We start from the raw sequence: 15,319 nt of genomic DNA on the forward strand, positions 1-15,319 counted from the left end.
CCTGGTGTTTCATGTCCTTTCCTCTGGGCCTTTGCACATGCCATTCCCTCTGCCTGAACACCGCTCTCCTTACCATCCCCACCTCAGACCCCCTTCCCACACTGCCTTTTTGGGTGTTAGCAAAAATGTGGCACTCTTGGAAAATTTGCCTTCCTCTGCGCAGGCTAAGTCAGGGGTTTACCAATCAGCATTCTTGGTCGCAAAGAGTACACTACGGGCAAGCCAGGTCGAAAGGGATCTTTGTGAAACACCACTTGGGGAATCCACTGGGAACCCAGAGACCCAGGCTTGGACATGACCAGGGACTAAGCACAGGAAGAGCCTGCCTAGGGCAGTGCTGTAAGCAGCCCAGTGAGACCCGGAGCTTCCCCTGCCAGCATCAGAGTTCCCTGGGGATGCCAGCTCCAGGAACAGCCTCGGGCAGAAGGCACAGGTGACAGAACTAGGATGATCTGCCTACCCCTCTCTGCCTGGCTTCCAGTAGTGGAGCACAGGAGCTCGCTGTGGGGCCCCCGTCGCACGAGGCAGCCGTGACTCCCAGCAAGGCTTCCAGCGCAGGCGGAGAATTGCACTCTGGAAGGGATCTGTGTAGACAACATCCCTGTCCACTCGGAGGCCGCACATCTTAGTCACTGCCTACTCCCGTGTCAGGGAGCAATAAACAGGTGTCAGGTGCAAGGAGGCCAGGTCTTCGGGAACTTGAATTTTAGCCAACTGGGGGATTGGGACGCTTACAGGAGAAGAATCCAAACTTAGGTTCAGAGTCCAGAGAGTCCTGTGTCCGAGGGTGGCCTTGGATTGCAGTCTTCAGGGCCCTGGCGACTCAGTGACTGCCATAGCCAAGGCACTACAGGGCACTAACTCTCCTACCTGCTCCCCCATCGGGTGAAAGCAAAACACAGACGTTCCCAGCACACCGCTCAGCGCTCCCAGCCCACCCACAAAGCACCCAGTCAGCTCCCCTCCGGGAAGCAGGGCCCGCCTGCGTGCACAGGAGCGCCCCCTGTGGGCCTGCCCCGCGCTGGGGGCTGAGGGAGGCCTGGGCTCACCCTTCAAAGAGCTCCTGGGGCGATGCTGAGATAACAAGGTGCCTGGCAAGCTGTGGCGAGGGGACCCGGAGGAAAAGGGGGGGGGGCGGTTTCCTGGCCAGCAGGCAGGCAGGGCCTGCCCAGATGGCACGCCTGAGAATGAGGACGCTGGGGCTGGGGGTCACACAGCGGTGGGGTCAGCCTTCCCAGGACAGCGCTGGCCCGGGGGACGCCTGCGCGCAGAGCAGAAGCTGGGACAGGCACCGAAACCACACAGTCCTCCCGAACCTCCGCTGGAGAAGGTTGAGGAGCCCAGGGTGGAGCCTGGCCACAGACTGGAAGGCTGGCTCCACGGCGCCCTCTGCCGGCCCCCCGGAGAAGCCGCCGGGCCAGCGGGACAGATTCTGGGGAAGCCCGCCCCAGCTCCGAGAGCGTACCCCTCCCCACCGCCGCCCCCCACCCCCACCCCGCCGCCCCGGCTGCAGCCGGTGCAGCGACGGAATTGAGAAGCGGTAAGACCCTGCGCTACCCACATGGTCACAGCCCAGGGCCGAATGCCAGCCTTCTGCCCGTGGGTTCAGGGAGCCGAGGCCAAGCACGCCATCTCTCCACGTTTCCTTGGCCTTATTTGGGAAGCATCCTCAGTGTGCACCCTCCCAGGGTCACTTGGTGAGCAGCAGTGCTGGGCAGGCCAGGACCTGGGGTCAGAGTCCAGGCAGCTGTGGTGCCCCCTGAGTACCCAATGTGTGCCGGGAACAGTGACCCGGACTGTGCATTTTGGCCCAAACACTGGGTGAGAGGAGAGAGGCCACAGATGAACAGATCAGCAGTTTCAAGTGCTGGACCTGGGGAAACAAGACCCAGTACTGTAGCTGGCATGTGACAGCCTACAACGCCCACATCCCAAGTGGGATCCAAGTCCCAGCTGCTCTGCTTCCCATCCAGGTCTCTGCTGTAGCCTGGGAAAGCAGTGGAAGATGACCCCAGTGCTTGGGCCCCTGCACCCATGTGGGAGAGCCAGAGGAAGCTCCTGGCTCCTGACTTCGGATCAGTGCAGCTCTGGCCCTTGCAGCCACTTGGGGAGCGAACCAGTGGATGAAAGACCAACCGACCTCTCTCTCTCTCTCTCTCTCTCTCTCTCTCTCTCTCTCTCTCTCTTTCTGCCTCTGTCTCTCTGTAGCTCTTTCAAATAAATAAATCTTTTTTAAAGTTTTTTAAAAACCCAAATACTGAGCCAGCAGAGACGGGACCCCTTCTGGTGTTCCGCCACCCCTGGCCTGGTCATCCAGTGTGCTCTCCCTGGGGGTCTGTGTGGGTCTCTTCTAATAAGGATACCATCGTGTTGGATGGGGGTCTACCCTAACCACCTCCTCTTAGCTTGGTCACATCTGCAGAGCCCCTGTCTCCAAATAACCTCCCACAGAAGGGAGGGTCTTAGGAGGAAGGCACCTGCAGGCGACCACCTATGTGAAGGGAGGGAGGGAAGGGGCTTTCCAGGCAGCAGTGATGAGAGCCGAGGCACTGACATGCGTGGGGTGGCGTGGCATGGCGGAGCTACCGCCGGAGGTCACTGTGGCCAAGCCGAGGGGCGGAGCCCGGGGCTGGAGAGCAGCAGAGGGCCACATGGCAAACTGGTTGGCCCTCTGAGGACTTTGGCTGCCACTCTGAGTGCAGCAGGCTGTTTCTGGAGGCTTGTTAGTAATGCTACTTACCCACGAAGGCCACCCGACGCCTGCCCTGTCTTGTGGCACACAATGATCATCATTATGCTAACATTCATTGAGCATTTAGTGTACACCAAGCTGGGCCAGGTAGATTAGATCAGAAATCCCCTGGTGCGCATGCTCAGTCTCTAGAAAAGCGTGTCTCCAGAAAAGCGTGTCTCCAGCACTGGCCAAGGTCTTTCACTTATACGGCAGGTAGTCAGGAGCCCCTGCTGTGTGCTCTTTGGAAGTGCTAGGACAGACACACACACAGACACACGCAGCCCTGGGTGTGAGTTACCCTTTGCTGTAACGCAGGAGCCAGTACCCGTAGCCAGGATTGCATGTTGCAGGCAACAGGAGAAAAAGGAAAGCAAAGCCAGCCCAGGACCCATCTCAGAGGCAGGGGCCCCTCGCCCCTGGCGTCCTGTAACCAGGGCTGGGGGAGCCCCCGGAGGTACAGATATGCCTGAGAGTTGGGCCATGGGCCCTGGGGAGAGAAACAATCTGCTTCCAAATCCCCATGATGGGCTAAATTGTGTCCCCACCCCCAAAAAAGATAGGTTGAAGTCCTGACTCCGGGGCCTGCCAACGTGCCCTTGAGTGTGAACAAGGTGAGGTCATGAGGGGTGCAGGGGACTGAGCCACGGCTTGTGGTGCCAGAAGCCCTAACAGAGTGAGTGCTCGTTCAAGTACCGGCTGCTCCACTTCTGATCCAGCTCCCTGCTAAGGTGCCTGGGAAGGCAGTGGGAGATGGCCCAAGTGCTTGGACCCCTGCACCCATGTGGGAGGCCTGGATGGAGTTCCAGGTTCCTGGCTTCAATCCAGCCCAGGCTTGGCTTTTGAAGCACTTGCGGTAATGAACCAGCAGATGGGAGAGATCTAGCTGGCTCGCTCTCTCTTTCTCCCAGTCTCTCCCTGTCTCATCCTTATAGATGGCTGGGTAACCAACTAAATAAATAAATCTTCAGGGGAGAAAAAAGATGAGGTCATTAGCAGGATCAGGAAGGCCGCTTACCCAGTCCGATGGTGTCCTTAGGAAGAGAAGAGACACACAGACACGCAGCGAGGGTGCCTCAAAGACGCACACAGACACACAGCGAGGGTGCCTCGGAGATGCACACAGACACACAGCGAGGGCGTCTCTGATGCAGAGGCTGCAGTGACTGCTGTAGGCTCCAAGGAGCGCCAGGAGCCCAGCCACTGAGAGCAAAGCCCAGGACACACTCTGCCCTGCCAGCCCCGGGCTCCAGACCGTCAGCCCCAGAAGATGAGAGAACAAGTTTCTGTCGTTGGGGGCTGACTTTGCTACCCAGCCCTAGGAAACACAACCTCCTTCTGGGCCCCACGCCATCACCTCCATCCGGGACCACCAGGCCTTCCAGGCCGCCCCCTCCTCCCTCCTCCCCAGAGCCCAGGGGCAACGAGGGGAGGGCTTGGATGAATGAGTGAACGGATGGATGAGCTGCAGAGTACGAGTATTTAGCTCCGGGAAAAAGTCTCTTTGCACCAATAATCCACTTCAGCACTGACGAATTAGAAAACAAAGTTAGCCAAGAGGAATACATGTAATCATATTGAACTCTTTCAGAATGTCCAGATGTTCTGCGGCTTGAAGTTTATGTGAGTTGGGGGGACTCCCATTAAGAAAAAGGAGGCAAAATTTAGGCACAGGCCTTGGAAGAGATTCCAGTAAGCAAGGGGCCCTGACACGGAAGCTTCTTTAACTTCACAGAAAATCCACCTCTGGATAGAAAATTCAGAGGTGGAAAAGAGAAACCGGAAATCAGGAAGGAAAATGGTGATGCCCTCATCTCTTCGTCTGAACTAAAATGCCACAAGGGTGGGCGTCTGGCAGGAGGTGGAGCCGCTGGCCAGGTCGTCCACCTCCCGTCTCTGAGTGCCTGGCAGTGCGCCTCACTCCAGCTTCCTGCACCTGCACACCCGGTTTGGGGGGGGGCAGTGGTGATGCTTCAAATGCTTGGGTCCCTGCCGCCCATGAGAGGCCTGCACTGGGTTCCCAGCTCCCCGCTCCAGCCCAGCCCAACCCCACCATTGCAGGTGTTTGGAGTGTAAACCCGTGGAGGACAGCTCTGTCTCAAATAAATAAAGCTATAAACAAATGACAAACTAAGAAAAATATTTTCCATACACACAACAAAGAGTTAACTGCAAAGTTTCTTTTAAAAAAAATACACGCGATGGGTTCGGCACTGTGGCACAGTAAGTTAATCCTCTGCCTGCAGTGTTGGCATCCCATATGGACACTGGTTCGAGTCCCGGCCATTCCTCTTCCAATTCAGCTTTCGGCTATGGCCTGAGAAAGCAGTAGAAGATGGCCCAAGTCCTTGGGCCACTGCGCCTGTGTGGAAGACCTAGAAGAAGTTCCTGGCTCCTGGCTTCAGACTGGCGCACCTCCGGCCATTGCGGCCATTTGGGGAGTGAACCAGCGGATGGAAGACCTCTCTGTTTCTCCCTCTGTCTATAACTCTACCTCTCAAATAAATTTTTATAAAAAAAAAATCAATGGGAAAGGCTAACTTAAAAAAGTCTATAATTTTATTTATAAGAGGCAGGAAGGGCCGGCGCCGTGGCTCACTAGGCTAATCCTCCGCCTAGCGGCGCCGGCACACCGGGTTCTAGTCCCGGTTGCCCCTCTTCCAGGCCAGCTCTCTGCTGTGGCCCGGGAGTGCAGTGGAGGATGGCCCAAGTGCTTGGGCCCTGCACCCCATGGGAGACCAGGAGAAGCACCTGGCTCCTGCCATTGGATCAGCGCGGTACACCGGCCGCGGCGGCCATTGGAGAGTGAACCAACAGCAAAGGAAGACCTTTCTCTCTGTCTCTCTCTCTCACTATCCACTCTGCCTGTCAAAAAAAAAAAAAAAAAAAAAAAGAGGCAGGAATCATCCGCTGGTTCCTCCCCAAGTACCCACAGCATTCAGGGCTGGACCTCCCCAGAGGTCGCAATAGCGGGAGCTGAGCCGATCCGGAACCAGAGACTTCTTCCGGTCTCCCACGCACCAGGAAACAGAGGGAGGACAGCTGGGCTCAGGCAGGCTTGTTCCCTCTCATGGGAACAGCCTCGCAGGGACACAGCCTGAGGACCCAGGGCCTCCACCTGGCCCAGCTCACAGTACCCAAACTGGTTTCAGTTTCCACTCTTCATCCATTACTAGAAGACTTGGGGGTGAAGCCCTTAGCACGTGGGCCCTCAGGGGCACCCACACTAACATCCAACAGCACCGTTCCACCCCTGGTGCCTGGACAGTCACCTCCCCCTCACAAGGCAAATGACAGGCATTCCTGCCCGCAAAGTCCCCAAATCCTAATGACCCAGAGTTGCCCAAAAGTCTGGATCTCAAGTCTCACCTGAAACCCCAGGGAGCTTCCTCCAGCCACACGTGGGCAAGTCCAGGGACACATTTCCAGCATGCCATGGGGGGATGGGCTCAGCGTAAACATTCCCATTCCAAAAGAAGGGACCGGGAAACAGAGAGGATTTCTCAAACCCAAAGCAAGACCGAAACCCTCCAGTTTCCCGTCCAGCCTCCTGGGCCCACTGTGGCGGGGGATGGGCCTGGCTGGCCTCAGCCCAGGGTCTCAGTTCCCACTGTTGCCCTGGTGGGGCCCCTATGCAGCAGCCCGGAGCCCACGCATCTGCTGAGCATTGCCCCAGTGAGCCTGCCACTGCAGCCAGTGTCTCTGCTGGCCACCCAGGTTGTTGGGGACATCCCTGGGCGTCTACCCAGAGTTCCCATGGCTGTGTTGAGGTCAGCTCCCCAAGGCTGCACACTGCCGTCGGTGACTTACCAGGGCGCACCTGGCACACTGCTTGCAGATCTCCCCAGCAGGTGTCTCCCTTTTTTGTTTGTTTTTGTTTGTTTGTTTTTTGTTTTTTTGACAGGCAGAGTGGACAGGGAGAGAGAGACAGAGAGAAAGGTCTTCCTTTGCCATTGGTTCACCTTCCAATGGCCGCCGTGGCCGGCGCGCTGCGGCCCACGCACCACGCTGATCCGATGGCAGGAGCCAGGTGCTTCTCCTGGTCTCCCATGGGGTGCAGGGCCCAAGCACTTGGGCCATCCTCCACTGCACTCCTGGGCCACAGCAGAGAGCTGGCCTGGAAGAGGGGCAACCAGGACAGAATCCGGCACCCCGACCGGGACTAGAACCCGGGGTTCCGGTGCCGCAGGTGGAGGATTAGCCTATTGAGCCACGGCGCCGGCCGTCTCCCATTCCTGGTGCCTCTACCTGTCTGGGGTCCCCACTGCAGCTTCACCGGGCACCGCCGGCCAGCGGCTCTGGCCCCGCAGCACAGGCTCTGCCCGGCCTCCCAGGCTTTCCTCGGAAACTTGGTGGAAGCCGCCATGCCCCACAGCTCTTGCTCTCAGCAGGCCTGCAAGCCAGCATCACCTGGGCGACGCCAAGGTCCACCCCCCAGCACGAACCACGCTGGAGCTGCCACAGCTGCAGCCCAGAATGCTTTGCGGGCTGAACACAGGTGCTCCCAGGTACGCCCTGGGGTTTCCTCCAGCGTTCTGACCTTGAGGCTTCTGGGCCTGCATTGGGAGAGGCAGCCTTGAAGAGCTCTGAAATGGCTCCGGGCTCTTTCTCCCACTGTCTGACCTATTAGCACATGCCTCCCTCCTACCTGTGCTAATCTCTGGCAAGTGGGCTTCGGCAGCACGCTCTCATCTGAACATGCTCCTTCTCCAGCCAAGCCTGAGAATTTTTTAAAAAGATTTATCTATTTGAAACAGGGTCGGGGGAGATCTTCTATCCACTGATTCACTCCCCAAGTGGCCACAACGACTGGGAATGGGCCAGGCCAAAGCCAGTAGCTTCTCCCAGCCTCCTGCATGAGTACAGGGGCCCAAGGACTTGGGCCATCTTCTGCTGTTTTCCCAGGTACATTAGCAGAGAGCTAGATCTGAAGTGGAGCGGCCAGGACTTGAACCGGTGCCCATAAGGGATGCAGGCATCACAGGCAGTGGCTTAACCCACTGCGCCACAGCACTGGCTCCCAGGCTCTGGATTTTGCAAAGCTCTCTACCCTGCTTCTTTTTGCTCCCAATTCTCACTGTAAAACCTGCTCACAGCTGCCAGCCCCGCCATGCGGCAGCCTGGACGCATTGCTGTCTCAGAATCTCCTCTGTCAACAAAGCTGTCAGCCAGCTCTAAGCTCAGCCTCCCACAGTCTCAGGAACACAACAGGAGTAACAAGGGCAGCCTTTAGTCCCAAGGGAGGCTTCATGTCCGCCTGACTGTTCAGTGGCGTGGTGTCTGCCGCCATGTCTGCCCCAGCACCTGCTCCCCTCTGCCCGCATCAGCGTCACCGAGGCTTGCTCTCCTGGCTCTTCAAACTCTCCCAGGCTTTCCCTGTGAGCCAATTCCAACCCGCCACACCATCAGCTGTGCCCGTAGCAACCATCCCGCTCCCCGGGACCACTTTTCTGTTTTAGTTAGTTTGTTTTATGATTTATTTATGTGAAAGGCAGAGTTACAGGGTGGGGTGGAGAGAGAGGTCTTCCATCTTCTGGTTCACTCCTCAGATGGCCACAATGGCCCGGAGCTGCACCGATCCAAAGCCAGGAGCCAGGAGCTTCTTCTGGGTCTCCCGCGGGGGCACAGGGGCCCAAGGACCTGGGCTATCTCCTGTTGCTTTTCCAGGCCACAGCAGGGAGCTGGATGAGAAGTGGAGCAGCACATGCCCATATGGGATTCGGCATTGCAGGTGGTAGTCTTCTTACCCACTACGCCACAGCACTGGCCCCACCAATTTCCTGTTTTAGTCAGATTTTCATGACTATAGCAAATACCTGAGAGGAGTTACTTAGGAAGGAAGCAGGTTTCTTTTGGCTCATGGCTTTGCAGGTTCCCATCCGAGGCCAGGTGGCCCCCGTGGCTCAGTCATCTGGGGAGGTGGGAGGATGGCAATGGTGGAGGGTGAGCCACTATACCCAACTCCTAGGTAACCGAACTGGGCTGTTTCCACTCCCAGTCCATGAGCCATCATCAGTAAGTCATTAATCGTTAACAAGGATTTGGGGACCAAGCCTTTAACACAAGGGTCTTTGGGAGACGTTCAAATAACATTCAAACCACAACACTCATATTTTCTTTCTTTCTTTAAAATCTATTTAATTATTTGAAAGTCAGAGTTACAGAGAGAGGGGGAGAGACAGAGAGAGATCTTCTATCCACTGGTTTACTCCCCAGATGGCTGGAAGGGCAGGGTCTGGGTTAGGCTGAATCCAAGAGCCAGGAGCTTCTTCCAGGTCTCCCACATAGGTGGCAGGGGCCCAAGCACTTGAGCCATCTTCCACTGCTTTCCCAGGTTCATTCACAGGGAGCTGGATCAGAAGCAGAGCAGCCAGGACATGAACTGGAGCCCATATGGGATGCCAGCATTGCAGATGGCAGCTTTACCGGCTATGCCACATTGCTGGCACCAATAATTTAAAGTTAAATATTATTAGCAGACATGGAGCTATTTCACCCGTCCCCAAAACTTACAAATTTAAGCAAATTGAAACCCTTTTGTGTTCATTTGAGATGTGCTTGTCCTGTGACAAAGTGTCTGGGTCCAATTCCTGGCTCCAGCTCCCGACTCCAGCTTCCTGCTAACGCAGACTGTGGGTCCCTGCCACCCATCTGAGTTCTTTGCTTCTGGCTTTGGCCTTGCTCTGCCCCAGCTATCATGGGTGTCTGTGTAGTGAACCAGAGGTTGGGAGCTCTCGCTCTCTCTGTCTCTTTCTCTCTTTGCCTCTCAAAATAAAGAACAAATGTTTTAGACAGCTAAGTTTACAGAGGGCGTGGGGTCACATATTCAGGATACCAGATACTCGGGTACACAGGACATTTGGGGCTCAAATTTCAACCATTTGCTTCATCTTTGGAAATGCTGAGCAGCGAGCAGTAGGCACCTGTGTAAAGTGGGGACTGCATCTCTTTAAAAGGCAACAGCAGCGACAGTGCGCTGTGGGGAGACAAGGGCCCACCCACATAGCTCCTGCAGCAATGCAGCAGAGCCCTAGGGAGGGCCATCTCCAGCTTCCTGCCCTAGAAGCCAGGCCCCTCCTGATGGCCTGATGCCCCTCCCCCATGCCAGGGGCTGCAAGAGAGCATGCTAGGTGGCCCATCTTCCCCTTGCACCACCTCCCACCTCCACCTGCCACTTTCATCCACCTGGCACAGAACCACCAACTTCCCCACGGGTCTGCTAACCTGTCCCACTACCCCCGCCTTTCTCCGCACCCTTTAGGTTCCACTGTCTATCACCAGCCACTTTTCCACGTCCTCACCCTGGGACATTCCTGGCTTCTGAGGCTGTCACCTGCTCTCGTGCCTCGGAGTGGGCCACTGTCGGCTTGCTTCCCCCAGCCATTTCTCATGTCACCCCTCCTGTCTTCCAGGGGCCCGGATCCCCAGTGTACTCACTATTCCACTCTTCAACACTACAGCGTGGGGGCGGGCCTCTGGTGCAGCAGGTAAGAGCCGGCTTGGAACCCCTGCATCCCACATCGGACTGCCTGCGTTGAGTCCGGCCTCACCCTTGATTCCAGCTTCCTGCCAATGTGCACCCTGGGAGGCAGCAAGTGACGGCTCAAGTACTGCGGTCCCTGCCACCCAGATGGGGGACCTGGACCGGCTTTTTCCTGAGGCAGCCCAGTTGTTGTGGGCACACGAGAAGTGAGCCCGCAGATGGGAGAGTTTTCTCTGTAAAAACCAAAAACGGCCGGCGCCGCGGCTCACTAGGCTAATCCTCCACCTTGCGGTGCCGGCACACCAGGTTCTCGTCCTGGTCGGGGTGCCGGATTCTGTCCCGGTTGCCCCTCTTCCAGGCCAGCTCTCTGCTGTGGCCCGGGAGTGCAGTGGAGGATGGCCCAGGTGCTTGGGCCCTGCACCCCATGAGAGACCAGGAGAAGCACCTGGCTCCTGCCATCAGATCAGCACGGTGCGCCGACCGCGGCGGCCATTGGAAGGTGAACCAATGGCAAAAGGAAGACCTTTCTCTCTCTCTCTCTCACTGTCTACTCTGCCTGTCAAAAAACAAAACAAAACAAAACAAAAAAACAAACAAAAAAAAAAAAACAAGTAAGCAAAGCAGCAACTCAAGTCTTTATCCTGAAGGCGCCTCTGACTCTCCTTCCCCCTCCCCTTCCCCTCCCCCTCCCCTTGAGACACCCAGTCTGCACACCCTGCCCCTAGCTGATGAAATCGCCCCATCAGGCCTTAAAGTCCCAGTAGAAATGTCCTTAGCAAGGGCACCTTGGCAACAGGAGACAACCCTGCTACTCAGATGCAGTCTGGGGACAGCAGCCTGGAAGCTTGCTGGCAGTGCAGAGCACCTGGCCTCACCCTGGACGCCGATGCCCCGATCGGGAGCCCCAGGCCATCCATTAGCGCGGTGCAGTGTCAGGAGCCCATGGACGCTCCAGCCGACCCAGGCTCCTTGCTCACCAGCGAGGATCACCCTGCCTGCCCAGCTACCCTGACCGGGGCCCAGCTTCCACTGCACTCAGCAGCAGTTCTGCCCCTCCCCCACCACCATCTGGACAACTGACTTGGCAACAGTGGCACCCACCTATGACCCCTTCACTTTCCTGTGGATGAGGGGTCCCAGCTCTTCCCAGGAGCCAAACCCTCTCCTTGTGCCTGGACCTCCCTCCCACCCCCAGGGCCAGGTAACTGCAAGGTTTTGTCTTTCGCTCCACAGCCAGCAATGCCACTGGCCTCGGCACAGCCAGCATGGGCAGCACGGCGCCAACTCATGTGGCAACCGAGAACTTCAGGCCGCTTTGAATAGGGGTTTTGGACAAGTTCGGCTCCTTGCAGTGGGAGGCTCTGGAGAGAAGAATCCCTGAGTCCTTTGGAGGACCGAAAGGGTGGGAATCTGAGTCCGACGATTTCTGAGAATGCTGAAAATTAAGCGCGCGCACGGCTGCGCGCTCAGGCTCACACCGGAGCTGGCACGGGGCTGCAGGCGGCCCAGGCCAGGTTTCCACAGCCATTCAAGCGGCCCCAGGTCCCTCGCGTAATTGCTTATGGCCCAGGAACCTGGTGGCGCTCCCTTCTCCCGCCTGCCTGGCCCAGGGCGGCCTGAGCCACGCTCTGAGCTGGCGGCAGTGGGAGGAGGTGAGATGAGCCAGCAGCTTGGCCGCACGCAAGCCGGCCAGGGCAGGAAATGAAGTCTCCACTTCTTTCCAGCTGAGGAAATTGGAGTCCCAGCTCCCAGGGGAGAAATCAAAGCAGGATTGTTTCAAAAGAACATAGCAGTCTGGCCGGCCGGGAACAAAGGTTTTGGCCTTGATCCCTTTCAGGAGAAGTCGGTATCGCAGACGCTCCACACCCTTAAATGAAGCCAGCCTGTCTGGGACCGCAGACCAATTTAGAGCTTCACTGGGAAGCACACTCAAGAGCAGTGATCTGGGAGCAGTGTGACCGACAGCGCCTTCGCGGTGGCCAGAATGAGCGAGAAAGCTGATAAGAACAGTTTTAAAATTTCATCTAATTTTTATTTGTTTGAAAGGCGGAGAGAGGAAGGCAGGCATGCAAACAGATACCTTCCACCTGATGGTTCAGTAGCCGGAACCGGGCCAGGCCAAAGCCAGGAGCCAGGAAGTGAATCCAGGTCGGCCACGCGGGAAGCAGAGACCCAAGCCCCTGAGCTGTCACTTGCTGCCTTCCGGGGTGTGCCTTAGCAGGAAGCTGGATCCGGAGCCGTTGGAGCCACGACGGGAACGCAGGCAATGCGATGTGGGCTGCGGGTGTCCCAAGCAGGATTTGATCACTGTGCCAAATGCCCGCCCCAAGAACAGGCTCTAAGAAACCCGTGGCATTATAATTCACAGCCACATGGCGAGTCCAGCGGCTCCCTCATCATGGCTGCCATGTCTGTGAAGGGGGTGGGGGTCCCTAATCAAACTAAGCGGCCGCCTTTGACAGTTCAAGTGGAAACGTGACCCCCTGAGACACACGTGGTGGAGAAGGGTGAGGCTGCCAGAGACCGCAGAGCCCAGAGCCCGCTCCTGGTCCACAACCTCCATTTTCAGACAGGAAATTCAGTTTTCAGAACAAAACATAAGCTAGCCCCCACTTCCTGCCCATCTTAGGTTTGTCCCTTGCAAACAAGATGGGAGAGATGGAAGCCTGCCTCTGTGCTCACTCACTGTGGGGAGGGGATAAAGAAACAGACCCTCTTGATCTGGGGCAGGCAGGGCCAGGCAGGGCTGAGACAAGGAGCCAGGCACAGTTCAGAGCCCCTGGTGGCAACAACCCATGCACAAACTGTGGTCTTGCATCATCAAAAGAGGGTTCGATCTCCAGTGAGGCTGAAATGCCCTGCGTGATGGCAGGTATCTGCTGTCATGGGCGTGCGTCCCGTATTGGAGTGTCTGTGCTCAAGTCCTGGCTCTGCCACCCAGTCCAGCTTCTTGCTAATGCACACCCTGGGAGGCAGCAGGTGTCACCTGTAGTACATGGGTCCCTGCCACCCACAGGGGAGGCCTGGATTAGCTGCTGTCTCCTGACTTCGCTCCAGCTGTTGTGAGCATTTGGGGAGTGAACGAGAGATGGCAGATCTCTGTCTCTCAAATAAAATATAATTTTTAAATTATACAAATTATAATTTTAATATATATATATAAAACCAATAGTGTTATAGCAGGCAATGCATAAAAAGTGGATGTATTATTCTCAAATTCACAATTGTATGTATTTATGTTAAATATTTATTTATCTATTTGAAAGTCAGAGAGAGAGAACTCTTTCATCCACTGGTTCACTCCTCAGATGGCTGCAACAGCTAGGGCTGGGCCAGGCCAAGACTAGGAGGCTGGAGCTGATTCCCAGTCTCCCACATGGGTGGCAGGGGCCCAAGCACTTGGGCCACTTTCCCTTGCTTTTCCTAGGCCATTTTGCAGGGAGCTGGATTGGAAGTGGAACAGCTGGGACTGGAAGCAATGCCCATTTGGGATGCTGGCACTGCAGGCAGTGGCTTTAGCTGTTATGACACAGCGCCTACCCTGAAATCAAGGTTTTGAAACTGAACAATGTTACCAGAACCATTTCTGTGGGAGAAAAGAAAACAAAAGATACATTTTTACAAGCTTTATTTTATTTGAAAGAGTATCAGAGGGCAGGAACGGGAGACACACACACACACACACACAGAGAGAGAGAGAGAGAGAGAGAGAGAGAGAGAGAGAAACTGAGATTTCCCATCCACTGGTTCACTCCCCAAATGCCTACAACAGCCAGGACTGGGCCAGGCCGAAGCCAGGAGCCAAGAATTCCATCCGGGTCACCAAGGGGCCCAAGCATTTGAGCCATCCTCTGCTGCCTTCCCAGGTGCACTAGCAGGGAGCTGGATTGGATAGAACCAATATGGACTGCAGGTATCCCAAGTGTTGACTTAACCCACTGTTTCACAACACCCGCCCCAAATACCTACATTTCATAGACAAAAATATGCCGGATCTGTATCTGTGAAAAAAGTAGGCCTGAAATAACAGACATGGTCTTGATTTCTTGAAATTCCTTGAAAGCCCAACCTACTAACGCAGTAGAGGTAGAGGCAGCTCTTCCTATGATCCCTGGAAAGAACCGGAATGCTGAAAAGATGGCAAACAGCCTCCTTTTACATGAGGGAGGCCGGGGCTGAGGAGGGACGCATTCGTCAACAGTGGGGCTGGAGGCCTGGGCGGCTTTCATCATAAGCAGGGGCCCCTGGGCAAAGGGAGATGTGCATCACGGCTGAGCTCCTGCAGCGCTAGAAGTGCCTGCTGCATCCCGGGCTCCTCCGCCAGTCAGGGACGCCTCCCGCCAGCCTGCGCTCCCCTGACCCCAGCGCCACAACCGCCTACGGACAAGGCTGCACTGCACACGGCCCAGGTGCCAGCTTGAGGAAAGGACATTCTCCTTCCAAAGGCCGTTCTTACCTCTCTTGGCCACCTGTTCTCGCAGGAATGGAAAGTGTGCATGAGTGGAATCCAGACAAGGGATACTTTAACAGTCCCAGGAAAGGCTTGCTTCCTGGAGAGGAAAAATACTGGTCTCACAGGGAACTAGGAAGAAGCAAGACAGCCTAAAAGGATGGCCCGTGTGAGAGTAACTGACCCAGGGTGTCCTTGGTCTGAACCAGCCAGGTTCGGGGCACATTCAGACCTGGCTCAGTGACGCAGCTGAATTCATTGGGGATTGACAGTGTGATCACTGCTTAGCCTATGTTTTCATGCTCCCTTGCAACAGCTGTTTGAGTCTTTTGCTATAATGGAAATTGTCTGCTTTAAAATGTGTCCTTTTTAAAAAAAAAAAAAAGATCTATTTTATTTATTTGAAAGAGTTACAAGAGAGAGGTAGAGACAGAGAGAGAGGTCTTCCATTTGTTGGTTCACTCCCCAGATGGCCGCAATGGCCAGAGCTGTGTCGATCCAAAGCCAGGAGCTTCTTCCAGGTCTCTCATGTGGGTGCACGGGCCCAAGGACTTGGGCCATCTTCTGCTGCTTTCCCAGGCCACAGCAGAGAGCGGAATCGGAAGTGGAGCAGCCGAGACTAGAACCATATGGGATGCTGGCACTTCAGGCCAGG

This window comes from Oryctolagus cuniculus, chromosome 1 (genome assembly GCF_964237555.1).
Source record: "Oryctolagus cuniculus chromosome 1, mOryCun1.1, whole genome shotgun sequence".
In the NCBI taxonomy this organism is placed as follows: domain Eukaryota; kingdom Metazoa; phylum Chordata; class Mammalia; order Lagomorpha; family Leporidae; genus Oryctolagus; species Oryctolagus cuniculus.